Source organism: Talpa europaea, assembly GCF_964194135.1.
Source record: "Talpa europaea genome assembly, chromosome: 10".
NCBI lineage: Eukaryota > Metazoa > Chordata > Mammalia > Eulipotyphla > Talpidae > Talpa > Talpa europaea.
In genome coordinates, this window is record NC_140077.1 from 1,241,723 (window position 1) to 1,265,603 (window position 23,881).

The following is a 23,881-nucleotide window of genomic DNA, read 5'->3' on the forward strand; positions in this document are numbered from 1 at the left end:
CTCCGCGGGCATGGAGGCCGCTTGTCTCTGGGGTGACCAGCAGAATGTGGGGTGAGGTGCATGGCCGTCACTGCATGGTCGCTGTGGGCCAGCTGAGGACACAGCTGGGCACAGGGACCCCAGTGGCCCTAGAGGACGGAGGCTCTGGCAGGTGACTCGCTGCTGAGGCCGGGAGACGCCGGGTTCTGAGCCAGGCTGGCCGTGCCCTCGCTGCGGGGATGCAAGGCCACCCAGGCCCCTCGGAAGTGGGGGTAGCTGTGGAGGCTCCCAAGGGAGGCTGCTCAACCTTGGGCCCAGGCTGGGGCGCTGCATGGGGGCGGGCTGCTGGGTGGCTGCCCGTCTCCCAGCTGTTCTGGCCCAAGTGTCCCCTCTGTCCACCACAGCAGGGGCTGAGGGCAAGGGGACGGCCATGCCCGCCCCCACCCCCAGACGTGCCACCTGTCCCAGGAGCCCCATGACCTGCGGGCCGGGCACTGGCCTCCGGCACCAGCGGGCCCCACGGGAGGGCGGGCGGGCGGTCGAGCCAGCTCCCGCTCACCTGGCGCAGAGGATGACGAGGGCGGGGCGCGAGCGGGAAGAGTTTTAGTGATGTAAGTGAAAATGTAATGTTTAATGCAGAAAACTCATTTTTGCTTAAGTTACTCGATGGGAGACCCTGCTGCTGCGTGGAGAAGGCCCAGAAAACCCACATTTACACGCAGAATCTGTTGCAATGAAAACAAAGACCCACTCGGAACCAATTTATCTACAAAGGGCACCATGACTAAGCATTGCGCAAATATTTTTCCTTGGAAATGGGATTATTACAAAACCACGTGCAAGCTATACTCAATCTTTGTTCAAATAATTGATGTAATCATCTCGCTCCTGTTCCCACCTGTAGGGGAAGGTGAAAGCATCAGGCTGTCCCGCCCTCCCGCCATGAGGACGGGTGACGGATCCCTGCGGTCCCGAACACACGCCTGAAGGCGGCACCTGGAGCGGGCGTGGGCGTAGGTAGACGGGCTTCACCTGGGCTGAGACTGCGCTTGTAAGGGCGGCGTCACGGGGACGCCAGCAGACGTAGGAGAGCAGAGAAGCAGAGAGAACGCGAGAGAAGACTGGAGAGCCCAGAAAGCGTGAAGCTACGCCGGGGGCTGGGGCCTGCCAGCCTCCCCGTCCCCCGGCACCCCTGCCTGCCGTGTACCCGGTAAACCCCAATAAAAGCCTGAAAGGCCACCGAGGGCTCCAGGACTCTCTCCTCCTTCACCCCGTCCACATAGAGTCATAGAAACCTGCACTGGGGCCTTCCTGCCCCTGCACCACCCCACGAGGAAGCCCCCACCGCGTACTTCAGAAGCCAATGAAAACGTGACACTTTTCAGAATGTTACGACGCAATCAGCTGGCCCCGTTTAACTAGACCACAGAGGAGGAACTCGCGCGACGGTGCTCACGGACGAACATCTCACGGCTCTGAACCCCACGTCAAAGGTGACACGAATCAGCAGAACCATCTGGAACCCAGGCGATCCCAGGGAGGCTTGGGGTGACCTCGCCCCGACGTTCAAGCGCACTGCTTCGCACCAGGCTGCGCCTGTTCCCACCCGAGCACATGCTTCTGACGCCCATTTTCTATCTGACCCCGGGAGCGAGGCAGTGACCGCGCTGCGCCTGGCGGCTGGGCTGTCACCACCTCGGGGGCAGCGCCAAGGTGGGTGTGGGGTGGGGCCCGCCTGGCTGTGGCCTGCCATGGGGAGAGGCGGCGGCGGCTCTAGCTCCCCCCGACGCCCGGAGCCGCGCCCGCCCGGCGCCCGGGCCTGGGACGTCTTCCCGAAGCCGCCGGGCCGGAGCACCGGAGCACGACGCGGGTCGCCCGAAGCGGGTGGCCGAGGGGCGTGACGCAGTGACTCGGTGTTTTTAAAAAAAATTTAAACATTCTGCACGGATTTCGAGTCAAGCAAACCTTACACCCCAGAACGATACCCAGCAAGGAAAGCGAGACAGAGAACTGGGGTCACCGTCGGGCGTTTCAGCTGCCTCTGGGCGAGCCGAGAGCCCAACGTCGCGATGCTCGCCCCAAACCGCGCTCAAGAACGTCTGCCCGAGAGCCGGGGCCACCGTCCACCGCGGACACGCTCCAGCCAGGGAATCAGCGCCGGCACTGCCGGGTACCAGCTCTGCGGCGAAATACAACGTTTTCGGCAAAAATAACCAAGTCATTTATGCGCCGGGTGACCGTGGAGAGACCGCGCGGGCAGCTGGGGCACGGAGGGGCCGGGCCGGGGGGGGCAGACGCAGCCTGGCCGAGCGCCGGTCACTGCGGGGGGCGCAACAAAGATGAAGCCGTCGCGAGAGTAAACGTTACCCCCAGCTTAAAGGAACACATGTTCCAGGCACTCGGGAGCAACGGTAGACACCCCGCGTGGGAAAGGCAAGGATTTCAGCCAAAGGGAAAAAACAAACAGATGCAGGGAACAGGCAGCCGCGCCCAGGAACGCCACGACGCCCTGCGCCGCGCCTGCCAGAGCCACCCTCACGCCACAGCCTGATGTCCCGAATTCCGCTTTATTATTTCTTTGATAAGTAGTTAGCAACATGCCCGAGTCTCATCCTTCAAGAATGACTCTGGCCTTTTTCAGGCAGGTGAGGTCTGGCCCGGCGCCCATTTCACCGGGCACAGGGATGGGGCCCAGCGGCGTCCACGCACCGCAGCCATCCAGCCGGAGCTGAGGCCGCGCCCCTCCCCGACCCCCACCGCTCTCCACGCGCGGCCGTTGGCCCGGGCTACCCGCCAGCCTCCAGACCTCCAGCGCCCTCTCCCCGTTCCTGAGAACGCACCCCACAGAGGCCCCCACGGGGCCATGCGTGACGCCCCCACCACAGGGTCCCCGCGTCCACTGGTGCAGCTCAGGCGGGACTGCTGGGTGTGCACTCAGCATCCTCACGGCTGCCCACCCCCTGCCCTGGCCCGAGGTGCAGAAGGAAGCCCCCGGGAGCCAGAGGCTGGGTGAGGGAGGGGCAGGTGCACCCCAGGCCCGACGTGGAGGCTACTCCCGGGACAGGGCGCAGCGGCCATGGACGTGGCCTGTGCGCCGCCCACAGGGCTGGGCCAAGGGAGGTGGCGCACCACGCGGGGACCCCTCCTGCCATGGGGAAGGGCCAGTGCTGCCCCCAGCAGCGGGGGCGGGCCGGAAGGGAGGCCTCAGTCGGGTCACGACCGCAAAGACCGAGTGGCCGTTCACAGAGTGGACGACTCGGCACAGCAGCACTCACACGCGGCGTGGGCGCGAGTGAACGTGGACCTGGACACACGGAGGACGCGCGGACGCTCGCGCTCGGGGCCGCGGGGCCTGCACGCGTCTCCCCCTGAGCAGGCGCCGGGGCCGGCAGTGCTGAGCAGAAGGTGATGCGACTCGGCATAACGCAATAAAAGATATTACCTCCAAGGTGCGTTATTGTCGCCAATTATAAGAATCACTTCAACTTAATTTCCAAAGCACAATCACCCTCAACAGAAAGTCTCTTTTTTAAATTTCAAGGAGTATTACATTAAGGCAATAACTCACCTTCCAGCCGTAATATCTCCCTCCCTTATTGCGACACCACATTTCATAAATACTTCTCATCGACAACTCAAGCTAATTCAGGTTAATTTTATTGTATTTTGGTGCGATCTCGCATTAGTGTGCAATTACCTTCATCATTTTATTGCCAAGGCAGAAAGTAATCAGAACAATTATTTGAAAACGGAGGTTTATAAATTCTAAATCACAGTTGCTGGCATTTTTGATAAAACAGCAGCTTTATCTCAGGAAGTGGCAGGGACACGGGGTAAATCACGCAGCAGCCAAGTGCGCCGACCCCAAGTGCCTCGCGCAATATCAGAGGTGCTTCCCGAGACGCTCCCCGCATCATCCATCATCCGCCATAACCTCAACTGGCTGCACCTGCAGCACAGGCGGTGGCGGGGCCGCGGGGCGCCGTCTGCCTCCCCCTCCACCCGGGCCTGCACCCAGCACCCCAGCGCCCGGCCCAGGCGTCAGCGTTAAATGTAAAGAGCGTGGAGCAGGGGCGAGGGGCTTCTGGGCCGGGTGCGCCTGCTCTGCCACGGGCCTGTGGGTGACGCCGCACACCCCAGCCTGCGAGCACCGGCTCCCACCTCGGCTTTCTATTCCCGTTTCCTTCCAAAGTAAATTGTTGATTTTTTTTTTTTTTTAAAGAACGTAACTTGATTTGAAAGCCAAGAATAAAGGGAGAAATCCCACGTTGGTTCTGTAAGCGAATTACAGGTGACAGGAGTGCGACGTGAGCTGGTGGCGCGTCCCTGGCGGGTCCCCCACCCAGGGGAAAAGCCGCCCCAGGCTCAGGGCAGCGTCCGCTGGGGACAGGTGGACAGCGCAGGCCTCTGCAGGTGTCACCCATGCTTCGTTTTCACTCTCCACACGGGGCAAAACAAAATCACCCGGTGTCATTTCCTCTCTGGTGAAAAAGCAAACACCGCAGACCCCAGAGCAAGAGACTTCTGTCCCACCGAGGACACCCAGGCCAGGCGGCCAGCAGAGATGGGTGGGCAGCAGGACGGTGGGAGCTGCCTGGGTCTGCGGTGACAACTAGGACGGGAGCAACAGGCCCGGGCACACGCACTCGTGGGAGCTGAGGCTGCAGGCCCCTCCCGGCACAGGCCCCCACACGCGTGGGCAGAGCAGCCTCAGTCGCTCCACAGCGGCAGATGCCCCCAAACAGCCCCCGGTGTGTGCTGGGCTCACGGCCTGCCAGACCTGCTGGCCCTCCAGGGCTTGCCTTCCCGACTGCCAGGCCGAGGCGGGGCTCCGGCCTGAGCTTGGAAGCGCCGCTACTCCCCGCGATGGAGCTCCGGGTCTTCAGCAGAGGCCACTGGCATTTCTCTGCCACGCTTCATGGTCTCATGCCGCCTGCAGACCCAACTCAGCACTAGCTTCAGGCGCTCAGGACACGGCGCCCTTGGAACACGGCACGGCGGTTCCAACCGTCACAGGCCAGCACGTGGGCCCGGGCGCACACGGACGAGCAGGCCCAGGCGGGCCCTGCGGCCGTGCAGGAGCCCCACTGCACAGCAGAGGGAAGAGCCGGAGTGAGCACACGAGGCCAAAAGCACCAGCTCAACAAAAATGGGAATTAAGAGAAAGCAAAGCGGGTGAGTGGAAGGAAGAGGAGCCGTGCATGGTACGGAGTGCTGCGGGGGCCGCCACTCCACACCCCACCCCGGAGGCAGGCGTCTGCAGCTTCTGCCTGTCCTCCAAATGCCGACCCCAGCCCTGACCCTGCCTCCAGAGGTGCTGGGAGAACCCTGAGCCGGTGCTATGCACACCCTGGGGGATCCCCTGTGACCATGACCCGGGGTGCCACGGGAGCAGGAACTGCAGGTGACTCGCTGTGGGGAGCTCCAGGGGCTGGGGGTTCCCATGGGGGCTCAGGAGGCGCCTGACGGGCAGGCAGGTGCATGTTCCCCCACAGACATGCACCCGGGGGGCAGCGAGCACCCAGCCGGATGGGGTTCCCCAGCAGTGTTCTCCAGGATGGGCTGCAGTGCCCCGGAGCAGAGACAGGACCGACCAGGGCAGCAGAAGCTGGCCTGGGCCACGCGGAGCCAGAGAGCATGCAGCCGGCAACGGGCGGGGACCGGAGGAGGACCCAGGAACTGACCTCGGGAGGCCAGGCCCGCTGGGGACCAAATGTCCACTGCGTGTGCGGCTCACCAGACAGACACAAGCAGGTGAGGAAGGGGCTCTTCATTCCGCGCAGGGGCCCCGCCGCGAGGCCCCAGCACACGCCCTCCTCCCGTGCAGCGGACAGTGAGTAGGCGGGAGCCCACATGTCTGCAGTGCCCACACCTCTCCCGACAGAGGCCTGCAGTTGGGCCTGGTGCAGCCCGGCGGGCCCCGCGGATCGAGGGTGCTCAGGGCCGGGCCTGCTGTCTGGGCGGCCGCATCACGCCGTGAGGGCTCCTCACTCCTCTCCCCGCTGAGGTGTACAGCCCAGGCCACTCGGCTGAGAGCAGCCCCAGGAGAGCCACCTGCCAATCACCGCCGCTGTCCTCTGGCATCCAGGCGACCGAGCAAAGGACGGGGACGGGGCAGCGTGGTGAAGGAGACGAGGGTACATGCCTGGGGGCTGGGCAGAGCAGGGCCAAGAACGGGGCCCGAGGGAAACCCAGGGCCTGTGCACCGGCCGTGTGCGCCCTGGCCCGCTGCACAGCTCCAAGACTCAGCAGCGAGCGGGAGACAGGCGGCGTGCGGGCTGCGCCGTGGGCGCAACGCCCTGCAGGTCCACCGCCTGCTAAAGAAAAGGACACAGAGAAAAGAACTGAGCGGCCATCAGGGCGGCGCCTCCTCTGACCCCGCGCTGGCCCAGGCGCCTGTGGTGGGGGGCGCCAGAGCAGGCCTGGCTGCGCTTGGGCTGTCCGAGCCGGCGAGCTGCACGGCACAGTGCAGACAAAGCATCGTGGCGCGTCCAGAGGTGACTTTCCACAGTGCAAAAATTTTGCCAAAGACCTTGAAATGTTTGCGAGGCGCGAGAAAAGCAGGAGTTAATGGGGATGGAGGGAGCGCGAAGCTGGAAGGAGCAATTCATCTGAGTCGTGCTAAAACACATCAGAGAGAAACAATGAAGCGTCACCCTGCCGCCCAGGACGAAAGGCAGAGAAGTCACAGGGTGGAAATGGACTCCTCGACAGACCATGTCGGCAGGTGGTCTGGGGGACGCGTTCAGAAAACAGCAAAAGAACTGCATCCCACTAGCACCTGGGAGCACGCAGTCTCTTCTGGCCCCAAAGACCGGCAGCTGGGAGCTGGGAACGGGGGAGCAGGGCGGGTGCCCCCAGTGCCCGCGGACGGGGCCGGGAGGCTGCAGGCTGGCTGGGAACACGTGGGAAGGGCGCCAGCTCTGGGAGAGGTGTGAGCTGCGGCTGGGGGAGAAAAAGGTTAAAGAGACCATAAATTAAGATCAGTGTGGCTGGCCAGCCGCTTTCTATCATGGCGTAAGTCAGAGTAAGAAATGAGGCTCCTCCTGCTCAAAATCAGAAACCAACCAAAGAAAAAATGAACACGTTAGCGGCCTGCACTGAGGCGCCGGGGCCGAGCGGGCCCCCGAGCGGGCCCAACCCCACCCATGCACCCGACCTCGGGGGGCATTTCCCTGGGGACCCCGAGGCCACAGGGACACCTTGCCGATTCCAGGGGTGCCGCTGGCAGCACAGGCCCCCCGGCTCCAGGTCAGGCCCCAGCCGGGGTGGCACAGCCAGCCTCAGCGCCGCGTTTTATTCAGACATTGTTGTAAGGGAGCCAGGGGTTGAGGCACAGCTAGGAGAACGACACAGATTTTGATTTTACTAAAATGTTATGTCCCTTGAGCCAAGGTATTAATCTTGTTATAAGAGTGGCCTCTCCTCTCGCTGGCCGTCCATTAAACTTTCATGCATTTTTTAATGTGCTCATTACGAGGGGATCCCAGGGAAGGGGAGCGGGAGGCTTGCAGGCCACACGCAGGGGAGGCCGGGCTGCGAGGCGCAGGGCGGCCCACGCCCAGGGCTCCCTCAGTGTTCACACAGCCTCCACTGACAGCCACGTCCGAGCCCAGAGAGCTCAGCCATCGATTTTCCTTTGTCAAAAAGGGTGAGGGGACGTTAAAAGGGAGACGCCAAGCAGCAGACACCACAGCCGGCCCCTCCCCCCAGAGGACAGCCACGGGCATGGACAGGCGGGCGCCCGGCCCCCAGGCCCCGCCCTGGCCCCCTGAACCCCCAGGCCCGTCCACCAGGCCCCTCCAGGCCACCCCAGGCCCGGCCTGCCAGCAGGGACCCGGGACCCCAAGCCCCTCGCGGCTGTGGGGCGGCTCCTCAGGCAGCAGATGCGGGAGCAGCAGGAACCACCCCGGGAGCTCGGCGTCACGTGGCCCCCGTGGAGCGGCGCCGCGGAGAGAAGCGGCAGATCCTGGCGGGAGGAGACGAGCCCAGGCCGGAGCAGGCCTAGGCCGCAGATGGGGCGCCTTGCCGGCGCGCTTCCTCTTCCTGGCTGCCGGCCGGGTGGCAGGTTGGCGCCGCAGGCGACAGCGCCGGCGCTGGGCAGTCCTCGCAACGGGGTGCGCACACGGCGCCTAGCCCGGAAGGCCGCCTGCTGCAGGCCAGCGATGGCCGGGCGGGGGCGCCTCACCCGTGGCCTGGAAGAGCCGGTGCTCACAACCCGCCAAACTCCCTGCTACCCAGAGACTAGTGAAGAGCGTGCGGAACAACCTGACCCACGGCCTCCAAGCAGGTATTTTGAGGTTTGTAGAAAATTCTTGCCGGGTTCCAGCACTGGGCCTAGGCTCAGGACCGCGAGAGCTGTCCCTCTGCGCCGCGGTATCTCAAGTGCACAAAGAGAAATGAGTCTCATTTACAAGCAGCAATTATCTGTACTAGGAGGTGGAATCATAAACATAAATTGTTAATTCTGACAAACGTCCAGAGCCGGGTTGGAGGGCAGAGCTCACGCAGGCGTGTGCAGTAGGTGTGGGGCGAAGCGGTCAGCTCACAGGTAGGCCCCGGCCAGGCCCTGGGGCTCCAGGGCTCAGGGCTCCACCCATCCAGGGCACCCCTCCCCGAGGGGCGGGGCCTGCGGGAGCAGCCCCACCGGAGAGAGCACGTAATCCACCTGAAGGAAAGCCCTCAAGGCAGGAAAAATCAAAATAAAGACAAGTGGAGAAGCAGCGTCAGAAGCAGGAAGGACTGAGCACCCGGAAACCCTGAGGCCGGCAGCAGCCGGGAACAGAGAGGACGGGGCGGCCAGCTCAACTGGGCACGGACTGGCTCGACGTGGCCGGCCTGGGCCAGGAGGCTGTGGGGGCCTCTGTGGCTTCTCTGCTGGGTTTAGTTCTCAAAGCTGCCCCAGGAAGCGCCTCTGTGCACTGAAATTTAACTCATCCTTTAGGTCATGTGAGCGACGGAACTGCCAAGACACCCTCGAGGGAGCTGGGGCAGCCCTGAGGCGGCTGCACGCACCCGGGCGCTTGGATCCGGGGAGGCCGCGATCAGAGCCATGAGCACCCGTGCTGGACCGTGGCTGCCCCATGTGTGCACCGACGTGTGTTTGTGCTTATGACACAATCAGGAGAAGGAGAAAGGAGAGAACATGAGCAGAGGACGGTGAAGCTCCTGGTGCTACCAAGCAACTGCAGATGACCACGCTCGGCAGGCTACAAGCGCGGAGGACACAGTAGAGTGACTGAGGCAGCAGGAACGTAAGCACAGAGCTCAGCGTGAAAACAGCCGTGATGGTAACATATGAGACGGACGTTCCAGAGCTGGAAACCACGGACGCTGAGATCCAGAGCCCCGGTGTGGTCAGCATACCCGGCGGGGCAGCACACGGGATCTGTGGCCCCGGGGCAGCCGGCAGCCAGCACGTTCGTGTGGACAGAGGACCAGGGCGGAGGAGGAGCTGAGCGCTGTGGACAGGTCCCCCTCTTTGAGCCATGGACACTGGAAGGAAGAGCGGAGAAGAGACTAGAAGAGAGGCCGGCTGCCACCCGGGACCAACGTGGTCAGCGGCCACCCGAGGACACACGTGGAAGCCAGCCCAGTACGACACCAGTCGGCTCGAGGGGGGTTGGGGGGGAGCCTTAAAAGCAGCCTGCGGGGAAATTCCACACGCCCCTCCCGGGACGAGGCTGAAGGCCGCGTTCTCTACACAATTTTAGAAACCAGCAGAAAACAAAAGGACACATTTAAAAGGATGAAACAAAATAACTGCTGACTCAACAATCAAGAATAATCAAGAACAAATCGGCCTTTAAAACAGAGGCACAATGACATTTTAAGACAGACTCATCTGCCCCCGATGGATGGACGACACTGCACTGAAAAATATTTTAAAGAATTCTTCAAACGGAAGAAAGTCATTTCAGATGGAAGTCTGATAACAAAGAAAGGTAGAAAAATTGCCAAAAGGAAAAATACGTGATGAAGCTACATAAATACTGGGTACACGAAACAGTAACATCAGGACGCTGGTGATGGCAGCTGAGGGGCAGAACCAAGGCCTGCAGCCGAGGCCAGGTGCAGAGAATGAGTCTCACGTAGCTAGTTGTTCGCGCGTGGCAGGTGGAGTTTTAGGTGAAACATAGTCTCCCAAGGAGGTGTCCTGCAGTCTCTAGGTAAAGCACAAAGAAAAATACTCAATACGTACAACTGCAAAGCTAGTAGATGAGTAAAATGAACAAAAACTTGTTATTAATCTAAAAGAAGGCAAAACAGAGTAGAAATAAAAACAAAAAATAGAAGAGACTAGAAATAGACGAGAAGGAGCACAAAGGCAGAACTACACACATCACAAGCGTTTTAACATGACGGAACTGAACAAAAAAGAAGTGAAGATCATCATCTCTATAAAAAACTTACACATGACGTATGCATTTTTAACACAAGGACAAAGGCTGAACGTCAACAGCACACTGTCCAAATCAAATCTAAAGCCAGATGATGGAAACTATAGGAGACTATACACACACACACACACACACACGCACATATACACATACATATATACATTTTGCATAGGAAAGCTGGGGTGCAGGTCAGAGGTATGGAGAGTGAGAGGACCCCCAGAGACACAGTGGGGAGCAGAACAGGCAGATCTACTGAAATCCACTGCAGAGGGAGCAGTGGGGAAGGAGACGTCTGATGCGCCCTGTGGGGTCCACTCCCTGGCCGGGGCTGAACTCACGCCACAGCAGACACAATGCTGAGACCCATCCCTAGGCCATCAGGGAAGCCCCTATATTAATTTGCTGTTGCTATGGACAGAACTTACTGCAAATGAAAATTTCAAAGAAAAGATCATTTTAATCTAAACTCTTCCGGAGAGCAGAATACAGAGAAGGCTCGATCCATTCTATAAGGTCAGTTTGTCTTTGAAACCCAACCAGAGGATACTATAAATAAGAAAAAAAAATAGGCCAATGCTTACCATAAACATCTGGACGGAAGCAAAGATTCAAACCAAACCCGAGTAAGGCCAGTCTAAGAGCCGTTGAGTGAGGCTGCTCGGTGGTCGAGGAAGGTTCATCCCAGGAATGTAAAAGTGACCTCACAGGACTGAATCCTTACATGTAATGATCATTATGCACATTAACAGGCTTGGGGAGGCGGGACTCTCATAAGTTAATGCAGAAAAATTTCAATAAAATTCAAAGGGGCCTCCCTGGTGGTGCAAGGGGTTAAGACGCAACCTATGAAGCGGTCCGCAGACTCTGCAGCACGAGTTCCAGCCCATGAGTTCGATCCCCGGCTGGCCAGGGAGCTACTCGCTGTTTAATGCTGTTCAAAAATTTCTTGGGGCCTCCCCTGGTGGCGCAGGAGGTTGAGCGCCGTGCTGTGAAGCTGTCTGCAGCCTCTGCAGCGCGGGTTCAATCCCCACCAGCCAGGGAGAATCCCACATGGCGCGGCAGACCCCTCCTGTCTCCCCGCTGCTCCCCTCAGCAGTGGATTTCAGTGGATCTGCCTGTTCTGTTCCCCGCTCTGTCTCTGGTGAATCCTCTCCCCCTCCCGCGCATCTGGCCTGTACCCAAATGTGAAAATAAATAAATCTTTAAAAAATAAATAAAAATTTCTTGGGCAACCAGAGAGAAGGAAACGTCCTCCCTGGCAGAGCACCATCGGTGAGAGCGAAAACCTGAAGCTCTAAAGCCGAGGAACAACGCGGGGGTCTCACCATCACTGCGCCTCACGGGGATGGGGGCCTCGGTCTCATTTCATTGTTTACAGGATCGCGTATGTTCTTTGGTCTCTATCAACCCGTGACTGACGTGGAAACAAGGGACGGGGCGAGCAGGAAGGGAAGGGCGAGGCGGCCAGGACAGCAGGGGCGCGAACAGGGCCAGGGAAGAGCACCAGCCTCGCTGTCCCGACTCTGGACGCGGCGTCGCCGGGAAGGGCTGCTGCTGTCTGAGGGCAAACCCCGTGGCCAGAGCTGGGAATCAGCCCAGCGTAGTTTCCCGAACTGAAAGCCTCCTCCCGAGGCTGGAAGCGGCCAGCCTCTCCCTGCACCCCAGACCTCGCGGGTGTGTCCGTGCGGCTGTCTGTGTGCTGTGCATAAAGACGTAAATGCAAACAGAACTCGTGCGTCACCACGTCCCCCTGTCCAGCCCGGGTACTGGCGCCCAACGGAGCCACCTGCACGGCAGGAAGCACAGGCAGCGCAGCCGCAGGGTTGCCCGGTGCCCCGACACTCAGGCCATGCTGGTCCTCGCCCGGCACCCTGGGACTTTCCAGGCGAGCCGGGGCTGAGGGAAGCCACCGAGGGCCAGCTGGCTGTGCCGTGCTGGGCGGGCCACCCCACACGGGGACAGAGGACAGCCTGCTGGCTCATCTCTCCACGGAGAGCTGCGCACACGCTGGACGCCGGGTAGGCAGCACGGCAGGGGCCGATGTCCCCGCCTCGGCTAAACTGAACTGATTAGGGTCTGGCTGGCCGAGGCGTCAGCGGCCATTAGCAGCAGGGTGTGGATTCTGGCAGCGAAGGACATGCTGTGCTGTCTGGTCTCATCCTGGACGGCCTGAAAACGCCGGAATGCCTGCCCTCGGCGGAAGCCCTGCTAGTGAGGACACGCACGTCACCTGCAGCAGCGACAGGAGGAAAAACTGGGACCCAGACACGCTACCCCAACTCTGGTGCTGCCGTGTGCCCTGGAATGACCTCACTCAGAGCAGAGACACAAGGAACGATCTTTGCATTTCTGAGCAGAATGTCAACGCGCCCCGAGCACCTTCTCCAGACCCTGCTGTCCGGGCATCTGAGCTGAGCAGATGAGAAGGCGGCAGCGGGGCAGGCGTCCAGGGCGCGGCTCTGCACCGCTGCCTTCACGCCGGGGAGAAGAGGAAGGCAGGGCCGACCACGGCTGGCGGGGGCTCCGCAGGGGAGCCGAGGCTCAGGGGCTGAAGTCCACTGCTCAAGAACAGAAGAGGTGCGGCCAGGCCACAGCCAAGCCCACGGGCCTCCAGTCTCCCCGACAGCACCCCCCAGACCCCACATCTAGAGGGCAGAGGGCAGGGAACCCACAGAGCAGAATGGGAGCAGAAGGGAGGGGTCTGACGGCCGGTGGCAGCTGACCTGTGACCCTTCCAGCAAACTCCTGGAGACAAAAGTCCACCGAAGAATCAGAGGCCCCTCCGGGCGCGCCTCTCTCCACCCGACGGCCTCCGGAAGCGGGGTGGGGGTACTACCCATCCGAAACGTCTTCCCTCAGCAACAACAGGGGAAACGCAACAAAGGGGGTGAAGCCATATTTGTTTTTCTTATGTTCGTTTATCTTTTACCATAAATTGAGCGGAGTGTGGGAGAACCGGCTCTCTGCTGGCGACACTCATGCCTGACCGCGCGTGGGAGCTCGGCAGGGCCTCTCTCACTTCTCGCCCTGGCCGCCGGAGTGCTCAGCAATCTGCTTCATCTGGACCTGCCATGCCACCTCAGCCAGGTTTCCGGCACACTGAACCTTCCTTCTGAATACGGGGTTTTCTGGTAACCACAACTACCTAAATACAGCCAAGAGCCAGAAAGCAAACAGGAGGCCTCTGTCAGCCACAGCCGCTCCATGAAGCGCGTGCACTGAAGGTCGGGGCTCCGGGATGCCGGCGGGTCGGAGCCCAGCGCAGCCGGCAGGGCGTGCTGGCAGCGTCGCTGCTGTCAGCCCTCGGCTAACGGGCCGCTGCCCTGCGCCGTGTGGCTCTGCTCACAGCCATCACAGGGGAGCCGACTGCACCCCAAGACTACTGATGGGAATGTGCAGGACCCCAAAAGGAACGCTGGGCACAAGAAGTGGTAAACATGCGAAGAAACAGAGAAACGGTTCTTTTCTCTATTGACCTCTTTTAAAGGCAACTGCCTAGAGCTAAAGCCTCACGACATGTTCTGGAGCTCAGGACAGGCAGACACAAAGCCGATGAAGTGAACAGAAGGAACCGAATGGGCTGAAGACGCTGAAGTTCCTTCTGTTGCAGCCGACACAGAACAAAATACATCTGAGTCCAACTACGACGAGCTGAAGAAGAAAACTGCGGCCCCGGAGCGGCCGCCAGCCACGGAGCAGAGAGAGGAGGCGGCGGGGGGCTGGGGGAGGCTAAGAAGCCAACGGCAGGGGTGAAAGGCCGAGTGGAATCACTAAGACAATTTCCAACAATCCAAAAAGAGATGGAAAATGGAGGCGATACAAGAGCAGAGGCTGCAGGAAGAGAAAACAACAGCCAGTGGCCCTGGAAAGCCAGTCACTCTGCCAGCCCCGCAGAGAGCAGGGGGGCGATGACCCAGTTTCACCTGCACTTTTCACGAGGACGCAGCCCAGCCAGCTGCCGGTCACAAGGAACAAAGATCAAGTACGACGACGAGCTAAGTTAAAAGTGAAAGCATGGAAAACACTCATCAAAAGAGCTGGAGCAATTATCTTAATATCCAACAAGTAATTTCTAAACAAGCCACATTGCTAAGGCTCCGGAGGGCCACGTCCTGAGGGGAAGAGTGACTTCACCACCATGACATGAGAACCCAAACACGGACGCACCGAATGAAAGAGCTGAAAACACATAAAGCAGGACCCGAGCAAGGGGCAGCTCTCCCGGGACCGCGGGAGGCTCACTCCTGTCCTCACAGCTTCCCGGCCAGGGAGGGGGACGTGGTGAGGACACAAGAAGGCCAGGAACCGACCCCAGGTGGGCGAGAGGATGCGCATTCCCAAGACAAGAGAATAAGCTTCGTCCCTCACAAGGGCCCGCAATACCGAAACAGACCCTGTCCTGGCCAAGAAACCGCACTCGGCAAACTCAGGAGGAGCAGGTCCCCTCCCCGCGCCGTCACTGACGGGGCGACGACACCAGGCAGCGAGCAGGAGACGCCGAACACTGGGAGGAGGAACGACGGGTGACCCCGGCAGGAGGGTGACCCCGGGTGACGGGTGACCCCGGCAGGAGGGGGCGACCAGGGGCAGGACGGGGCTGTCTGAGAACCGGGGTGCCGCGCCAGGGGGAGCAGCCAGCCTGGGGCCGGGGAGGCTCAAGGCCCGGTGTCTCCAGGAGAAAGGACAAAAGGCCCAGCTCAAGCACCAAAGCGCCCACCCTGGAACTACAGAGAGTAAAGGAAACCCAAAATAAGCAAAGGTAATGAGCGACTAGAAACCAACAAAATAGAAGAGGAAAAGAAAAGATAATAAAGGTTGGTTCTTTGAAAGGAACGTTCACAAACCTCTTACCAGACCGTATGATGGGAAAAAAGAGAAAACACAAATCACCACTATCAGGAATAAAAATAAGGAAACAGCTTAAAATCCCGCAGACATTAAAAGGATGATAAAGGGATATTAAAATAACATCAGGCCATTAACTTCAACAACTTTGATGACATGGTTCAACTTCTTGAGAAACACGAAAGAGGAGGCGCGCAGGGCTGGGCAGGTCAGCAGGAGACTGACCAGACAGACACCTGCAGAGAACGCCCGGGTCCCAGGCCCAGGCCGCAGGTGTTTTGACAAAGGGAACCCAGCCAGGTCTGAAAAGAGACTCACGGGCCTGGGATGACCCAGGAATGCAGAGTCGGTTAACAGAGGCAGCTCCATCCACATAATTCACCCCAGTAACAGCATAAAGGAGAAAACACCCTCAATCCCATTAAAGGTGGAACAAAAACAGCCAACATCACCTGGGGTGTGGGGGCGGGGCGGGTCCTGTGAGCAGACCCCTCTCCCCTCTGGGGCACACACAGGCCCTGCTCCCTGGGGGGCAGGGGGCTGGGAGCCGCTCGCCTCACCTGCAGCTTTGACCCTGGAGGAACCGCCCCCTTGGCAGTGTGGCCGTCGGTGAGGAGCAGGTCACAGGATGGTCCAGGGAAGTTGGGGCTCAGAGGCCTGACACCCTGCGCACAGAACCTTCCAGAAGCCGCAGGGGTCCCTCGTGGGGAGCCAGAATCCCTGCCAGCCCACCCTCCAGGTACCGGCCTCCTCAACCAGGGGAGCCCCACTGCACGGTAGGGGGCTCAGTGCACCAGGGTGACTTTTCATAAAAAGTGTGTTACATGCATTAAAATTAACAGGTTCACTGTGGCTTCACGGAAGTGATAAATACGTGAGTGGCTCCCGTGATGTAGGACAAGAGTAGAAAAACTGAAAAGGACCAGAAACCTGGCTCACAAAATGCCAAGAGCTGGAAGCTGGATCAGCACAGCCATTGACCAGCTCTGGAAACCAAGACCCTCCGGCGCCAACGCCTAGATCACCAAGCAGAAGACCCAAGCAGGGCTCAGACGCTGCAGGGAGTGGCTAGAGCACAGGCCCAGGGTAAAGATATGGAGATTGGGCCTATTGCGGACTCTCCAGTCCCTTCTCCATTCTGCATCGACAGCACCCGATTCTGCCATCCAAAGTCAACGAGAAACTGAAGGCTCACAAGGAGTCAGCCCTTCCTCCCAAACAGAGGACGACATCCGTGCTCGGTTCCGGCTCGGGGCAGCACGCCCACTGCCCACCTGTGCCCGTGTAGGTGCTTCTTCTCACCCACTCTCTCCTCTGCAGGGCAGCAGCCTCCTGCCGGCCCGTGCCTTGCACCTGCCGGGGCTGCTTCTCACCGACCACCCTCAGCGGAGGCCGCTCTCCTCAGGGCCCCGCCTGCGACCACGCAGGCCTCTCGGCAAACCTGTCCCTTCTGGGGCAGCTCTTCCTGCCCGCTGGGGCCTGCGCAGTGTCCTTCACTCTCCTGTCCCTTCCCCTGACAAGCTTGTTCTTCACATATGACCGTCTCGGGGAGAAACTCGCCGCGCCGCCGGCCGGGAGCTCGGGTGACGCCTCTCCCAGAGTGACCCCGAGGACCCCGCGCTCCAGACCCACGGACCCCAGAAACAACATCACTGTCAGCGCCCCGTGGGAAGGGCTGCCAAAGGGTGAGGAGCACAAAAGGCCTCTGAGCCCACGACGTGGGGCCCTGCGGTGCAGAGAGAAGGTCAGGGACACCCCCAGCCCCAAACCAGCGACATGAGGGAGCTCGGGGGACACGCCTGTCGTCCGGCCCGCGGCCGGGCCTGCCCAAAGGTGCAGGTGACGCCCCTCCCACTGCACTAACTTTCCCGCAACCCCGGCTCCTCCCCTGGGCGTCCTCATCGAGCTGCCCGAGCCCGCGGCCGTTTCTGCTCAGCGTCGGCAACAGAAGCGGGAAGGACGACCCCTCCGGCGGCGCGCGTGGGTGCCACTCTGTGAGGACATTGAAGACACATTAGATTTTTGGTCAAGATGAAAGACCAAAAGAAAAAAAAAAAATCAAGCAATCTATTCTAATTGGGTTCCCATGGTAACTGTACAATTGGGTTTTTCAATATAACATCCCCAAGGCCCCATGCGCACTTGTAAAATATACTTCAAACAGCCGGAATTGTTTTTACATTACAGCACTCCCAGGAAGATCAATTACTACACATCCCCACCCTGACTATTAGTGGCAGGAGATGTTAACACGCCTGGCCAGATTAACATAAGTCACGTAAGGTGCGCCACACATCTCGACAATTACACAGAACTAATCATACACTTCAGATCCATCCAATCTGCTCGGGGTAATAAACCGATACCGCTGTTGTCACAGAACCGTGTTGACGAAATGTAAGAAATCGAGCCCAGCCATACAGCACGCCATTATGCCTCTCTTATTGATTCCAAGGATAAACAGAATCAATCATTAATAATTACATTATAAGATGGCCCTCAAGGTTAATCATATTCTTAGAGGCTCTCACTATGGAATTAAACAACAAACACAGCTCTGCTAATAAATAAATTAAACAGAACTGAGAATTCAAATCCACGTCTTCAATATTCATATCACTCTCTCTCAGCTTCCCTGGTCCGACCACAGCCCCCTCCTGGCCCAGGTGGGCCCCACGGCGGGGTTCTGGGGCACCATAGGGTTCTGGGGAGGCACCGCAAGATGGAGCTCGGAAAGGTGAGCAGGCAGGTGCGTGGCCAGGCCTGCAACTTGCGTCCCTCTGGGGGCCTGACCCCATCTGCTACCGGGCAGGTGCACGGTCCAGGTGAGAACACAGGCCTCCGGCAGAGATACCGCTTCGCCCGGCTTCGGTCCCCACCCCCATCAACGGCCAGGCTGTGACTCAGGCCGACGTGGCCCGAGCCCTCGGGAGAGGCGTCCTGCAGGTGCCGCCCAACAGAGACTCCGAAACCTCAGAGATGGTGAGCCCGGAACGGGGCCAGCCAGGCTGTTCTCGGAAGTCCAGGAGGGGACACGAGAAGCCCACGTGCTGCCGTGCACCCTGCAAGACCGCAGCCTGAACGCATAAACTCAGGACAAGCAGCCAGTCAGCCAGAGGCCCCACAGCTCCAGACGCCGCGCCTTAACCCCCTCGTGTGTAAGATCCAGCTGGTACCGCCCTCCCACGGGGCCGGTGCCCGCCCCCTCGCCCCAGATTACACTCCTTCACCCCAGATCACACCCCCTCGCCCCCAGCCCCGATGCCCAACACCAGGCCTGTCAACCACCCACTGCCATCCAGGACGCCCACCAGCCCCTCCCAGCAGGCCGGGCCGGCAGCGAGGCCCAGGTCTCTGCCACGCTGCTCTCAACGCCTGCGCACACTCGCACCTTTGCGGGTGCCGGGAGCTGAAGCTGAGAACAGTCTGCGGGGACTTCTGAGCACTTTCTGATTACAGTCATCCTCCCCCCAAATCCCGATCTCACACACAATCCCAAGCAACCCTCAGCGTGTCAGCGGTGCAACCCCACAGAGAGCATCCGCCCCGGTGGCCTGCACAGCCAGGGGCCACGCCGCGTGGTCAGGAGAGGCTCCAGCGGACGTGCTGTCTGGGGAGGGCTCCCCCAGCCGCAGGCGGCGGGGTGGGGATTAGACTGCCCACCTGGCTTTTGAAGGGGACACAGCCGCTGCTGGCAGTGCTGGGGGCGCCCCCGCGGGGCCTCCCCCACTGGCGCAGAGCTTCCAGCATCAACCCCAGCGCTGAGAGAAACCACACAAATAGCAGGAAACAGAGTGTGAGTGGGATGGGCCCCTGCCCCTTGGCCCCGTGGGGGGACTTTGCCGGAGCTGAGGAGGCTCCTGGAAGAGCTGAGAGCCCAGAGGGTTCTGAGGGCCCGAGCAGACTGCGCCTGTGTCTGGTTATCGGGCTTCCCAGGCCAGACGTGGGAAGCCCTGGGGAGGAGGCCTCCTGCCTGCTCCCTTGCCCAGCAGAGGCTTCTAGAAAGTGGACAGCCTCAGGGGTCCCGAGAGGCTCACTCCACGTGGGAGGGGGCATGGCGGGCAGGGGCAGGAGTGCTGACCCGAGCCTGAGCTCCCAGCGTCTGGGCCTCACTGGGCAGGGCCTGTGGGGCTAGGCCTTCCCAGGAAGCTTCCTGGTGTCCCCAGAGACAGAACAGGGAGCCCAGTGGGGTGTGAGGCAGGTCGCTGAGTTGGAGGCCAGCCCCTCATCATCGTCGGGGCAGAGGGTGAGGTGAGAGATTTCTCGAGGCCTGAACCTGGAGCCCTGTGCCCTCTGCCCTCAGTCCAGGAGGCAGCCTGGAGGTGGCCTGGCTCACGTGGTGTCCACCAGCCGACCCTCTGTCCCGTGTGCTGGGTCAGAAGAGGAGGGTCATACGGAGCACGCAGTGGCCACAGGTGATTGGGCCATGGAAGGGCTGCCCGCTGAGGCCAGGGCTGGGCACTGCCCCCACCCGGCCTTCTGACCAAACCAGAGTACCTGAGAGGCCTGCAAGGACACCTCCTCTTTTGGGGTCACAGGTAAGGAGCAAAAGTGCCTCAGGCCCCCAAGGCCCCTCAGTCAGAAATTCACGCAGACAAATCACGGGGAGCCTGGACCCATCGGGCCTGGGGGCATGCGGTCCCGGGGAGCCCCCAGCCTGCGGGTAAGAACAGGGGCTCCAGGAGAGGCCCCCTCACACGAGTGGGGAGCCCCCAGCCGGGGGTAAGAACAGGGCCTCCGCGAGAGGCCCCCTCGCCGAGTGGCAAAAGTAAACATGTTAAAACCAGAGCCCAGAGCAAGTCTGCTTCTGCCCGGACAGCGGAAGACTAGGAAGCTGGTTGGAGCCCGGGAGGCCTGGCCTGGGAGTCGGGCCCAGCACCGACTAAAGCAGTGTCCCCGAGAGCCTAGGGGCAGGAGACAAAGCGGGGGGCCGAGGGGGGTGGGCGGGCGAGGTGGTGGGGGGTGGGTACGGTGGCGGTCGGGGGGGCGGCCCAAGGTGGCAGGGTGGGGCCCGGCGATGCTGGCGGGTGGCGCAGACGGTTTACTCGAACCCACATCTGCATTCGAAATACCACTTCTGGAGACACACGGCGGGACCGGCGGGACCCCGGCCGCCCCCGCCCCTCCAGGCCGAGACGGATGGGCCGGCCGGGCGAGGTGTAATCAGCATCCCCGGCCGTCGCGCCGCATCCATCTGACTCGACAGCTTCATCCGATGATAACACGATGGTGACAGAAACATATTTTTCTGCACAATAAAGAATAGCACACAGGGGCTTTTCCTGGGAGAGCCAGCTAAATTCAGTAACTTTTGGAAATACATCATTTCTGGTCTTCGTCTTTGCCCATTAGTCCTCAAACTTCCTCCTGAATGTGAAAGCCTTACTAATAGCGGGCCGCCGAGCCCAGCACACCCCCAGCTGCGCGCCGTGCCGAGGACACGGTCCAGTCCTTGTCCCCCTCCACGCCCAGCCCCGCGCCGGGTCCTCACGGCGGGGCTGCTGTAGGCTCATGACAAGCTGAGGACCCTAAGGCTTTGCAGTCCCATTTCTAAGGGCTCTGAGGGTCCCGGGGTTACAGGCCTTGACACACCCCAGCTGGACCCCACAGCAGGCCACGGGCCTCTCTCTGTCCCTCCTGCCCCCACCCAGGCCCTGACCATCGAGGACCCACGAGGCTGCTGTCCCCCATGCCCACCCGCCCCACCCTCTCGTCAGGCTGCAGAGGTGTCACCCAAAGCCCCCGCAGGTCACTGTCCCAGAGGGGCCCAACGAAGGCCAGGTCCTGCCCCCCATGGGGCTCTGGGGGCACTCCTGTCCATAGCGCCCTGGTGCAGGTGACCGACGCCTGGCCCAGCCCGTGTGGGGGCGTCTCCTGCTCAGGCAGAACCCAGGACTGGAGCAGGGGCAGAAGATCCGGGAGGACCCCTGCCTTCCTGCTCCTGGCCCACCAGCCCCCACCGCAGTGGCTCTTGGCACACCTGCACCACGGCCCGGCGTGAAGCTGACACCTGCTGCTGTGGCCTCTGACTGGGAGACAACATTCAACTAAGGGTGTAACGACAGCCAAGAACTAGCTGCCAGTTATTCATTAAAGCCCAACATTTCAACGTCCACCCATGGCCTGCCCTGCGATCCGCCACTCCCTTCACCTGGACACCCCATGTCCAGGGCTGGAGCTGCCCAAGATATCAATAAGGTAAGAGGCATCTAAACTACTCTCCACACCACTCGATCTGTCAGTAAGAACTGCTCCTGGCTGGACACGTCCACACGCACTCCCGCGAGGGCCAGTGATGTCCATGACGAGCCAACAAGCGATAAGCACCTGCTTTTACAGGCGGGGCCGTGGGTGGGTGACCTGAGGTCTACCGCGCTGCTGGGGGCGGGTGGAGGGCCGGGGTGGGGTGCTCTGCTGACCTCCCGAGAGTCACAGGCAGGACTCCTTCCAACGGGACGGCTTTCCAAGGAGCAGAGTGCACACACGTGTACATGCATGCTCGTGCATGTACACACACACACTGCACTGAGATCGCAACAGCCCAAGAAAGTGTGTTCAGGGCCTCTGAACACACTGGTGGCGTAAGGGGTTCAGATGCAACCTACGAAGCTGTCCACAGCCACTGCAGCCTGAGTTCGATCCCGGCCAGGGAGCTACCCCCGGGGCACAGCAGACCTCTCCTGTCTCCCCGCTGCTCCCCTCAGCGGTGTATCTCAGTACATCAGCCTATTCTGCTCCCCACCCTATCTCTGGTGAATCCTCTCACCCCCGCACCTCTAGCCCGTACCCCAGTTCTTGTATGCATAAATAAATAAATATCTTAAAAAAAAAAAAGAAAGCGTGTTCACAGAATGACTGTCCTACCCCCGCGGCACTGCCGGCCATATGTGCTCACTCCGGGAGGGAGGCCAGGGTCCAGGGTGCAGAGCTAGGGGGGTGGGACTCCAGGGGGGTGGGGCTCTGGAAGGGGGGGCTGGGGGCCCAAGGTGCTGGCACCACGAAGGGGTGGAGGCCGGGAGGGAGGCCAGGGGTCCAGGGTGCTGGGCTCAGGAGGGGCGGGGCGCAGGGAGGGCTGTGCTGCAGCTGGACAAAGTCAGGGCCTCTTGGAGACCAGGGGCCCAAGGGACTCGGGAGGTGGGCCTAGAGGGTCTTTACCCCAGGCAGGGGCTCAAGCATGGGACAAAGTGTGGACAAAGGTGACAGGACAGAGCACTCAGAAAATACCGCCTTGTTCCATTTTTCTCCCAAGGAGAACACGCACCACAAACTGCCCAGGGAGGGCACTGCCCAGGCCGCCCGGTACCTGGAACAGCCGTCGGGGGTGTGTCCCTGGCCACTAAGTGACGGTCGCACGGTGAGGACAGGAAGGACGAGGGGGTGTGTCCCGCTCACCGGAGGATGCTGACGGGCTGACGGCTTCTCGAGAGAGGAAGAGAAGGCCCTGGGTGGGCGCCTCGGCCTCTGTCCCTGCAGGACGGACAGACCCCTGGTGAGCTGGTGGTCACGCAAGAGGAAGAGAGAGAAGATTTAGGGTCAGTGAGGCTGGCTGGGGAGCTGCGTCCCGAGAGCTCCGCTCCCCACAGCGCAGCCTCGCCACAGCAGAGTGTGCTGACATGCGGGAGGCCGCGTTCTGGAAACGCAGGTCTTTTTAATGGAAAGAACATTCCTGTGGACACCACCTCGGCACATCTCTGCCCCGGAGGCCTGGCTCCCCCGGCACCACTCAACTTGCCAAGTTCTAGCTGAAGCCCAGGGCAGGGGCGGCTGCAGGCGGCGGCCTGGACCCCAGGAGCCTGGGCCTGCGGAGCCGCCTTCAGGGTAGAGCAGCTGAGCTCAGCGGGGGGCGCGGGTGCCCCTTAAAACCCTGGGTCTGTCCACTTCCCGCAGCCTCTGGCCCCGGAGGGGCTCAGGGCCACTGCAGGACCAGGCGCGGCACCTGCCCGGCGAGGGTGCGCGGCCACTCTCCGTCTGACTGGCTCCGGGCAGCTCCGAGCGCCGGCCCACGGCCGCGGGGTCTGCACACAGGTGGGCCAAGCAGCCCCTGCGCCCCGGCCCAGGCTGAGGGCACCCCCAACCAGGGCCCGGGCGGGATGGGCCGGGGCCGGGCCCCCGCTCTGGTCCCCAGGCGCGCCAGGCCAGTCCGGGGGCCTCGGGCACCACCGCGGGGCGGCCGGGCCTGGCCTGCTCTGGGGCCGCAGGAGGGGGCTGCGGGGGGCAGGGACCGGGAGGGCTGGGGGGTCTCCTGCGGGGGGAGTCCGAGGCCGCCCGCGGGGGGCACTGGCGAGGGGCGGCGGGAGCGCCTCGAGGCTGCCCGCCCAGGTGTGCTGTCCCGGGCCCACGCGGGGCGGGTCGGGCCTCCTCCCGGGCACCCCGGATCTGCGCGGGAGGGGTGCCCGGTGGCGAGGGAGAGGGGGGTGCCCTGTGCTCAGGCCCTCAGGGGTGCTGGCCTGTCCCCGGGTCCACAGCCCGGCTCCCCAGGGAGCACCCCGGGCTCTGGAGGGAGACACCCAGACACTCACCGCGGCGCCCACGGCGCCCACCGGGAGCAGCTGCGACGCAGAGACTCGGGGTTCAGGGCAAGGCGGGAAGCCCAGGCAAGTCCGGGCGCGGGGCGGGGCCTGACGCGGGGGCGGGGCCTGGCGCGGGGCGGGCCGCGG

The 23,881-nt window shown here is 61.4% G+C and overlaps 1 protein-coding gene across 1 annotated transcript in view; it reads right to left on the bottom strand.

Moving 5' to 3' along the window:
* The window catches only part of MGMT (O-6-methylguanine-DNA methyltransferase), a gene marked incomplete at its 3' end in the record, with an annotated part of 142,320 nt that extends 119,685 nt beyond the window's left edge, over nt 1-22,635 (bottom strand). Inside the window, exon 1 of the mRNA XM_084244524.1 lies at nt 22,617-22,635. The remainder of the gene's footprint in view (nt 1-22,616) is intronic.
* Between the last annotated feature and the right edge of the window lie 1,246 nt (nt 22,636-23,881).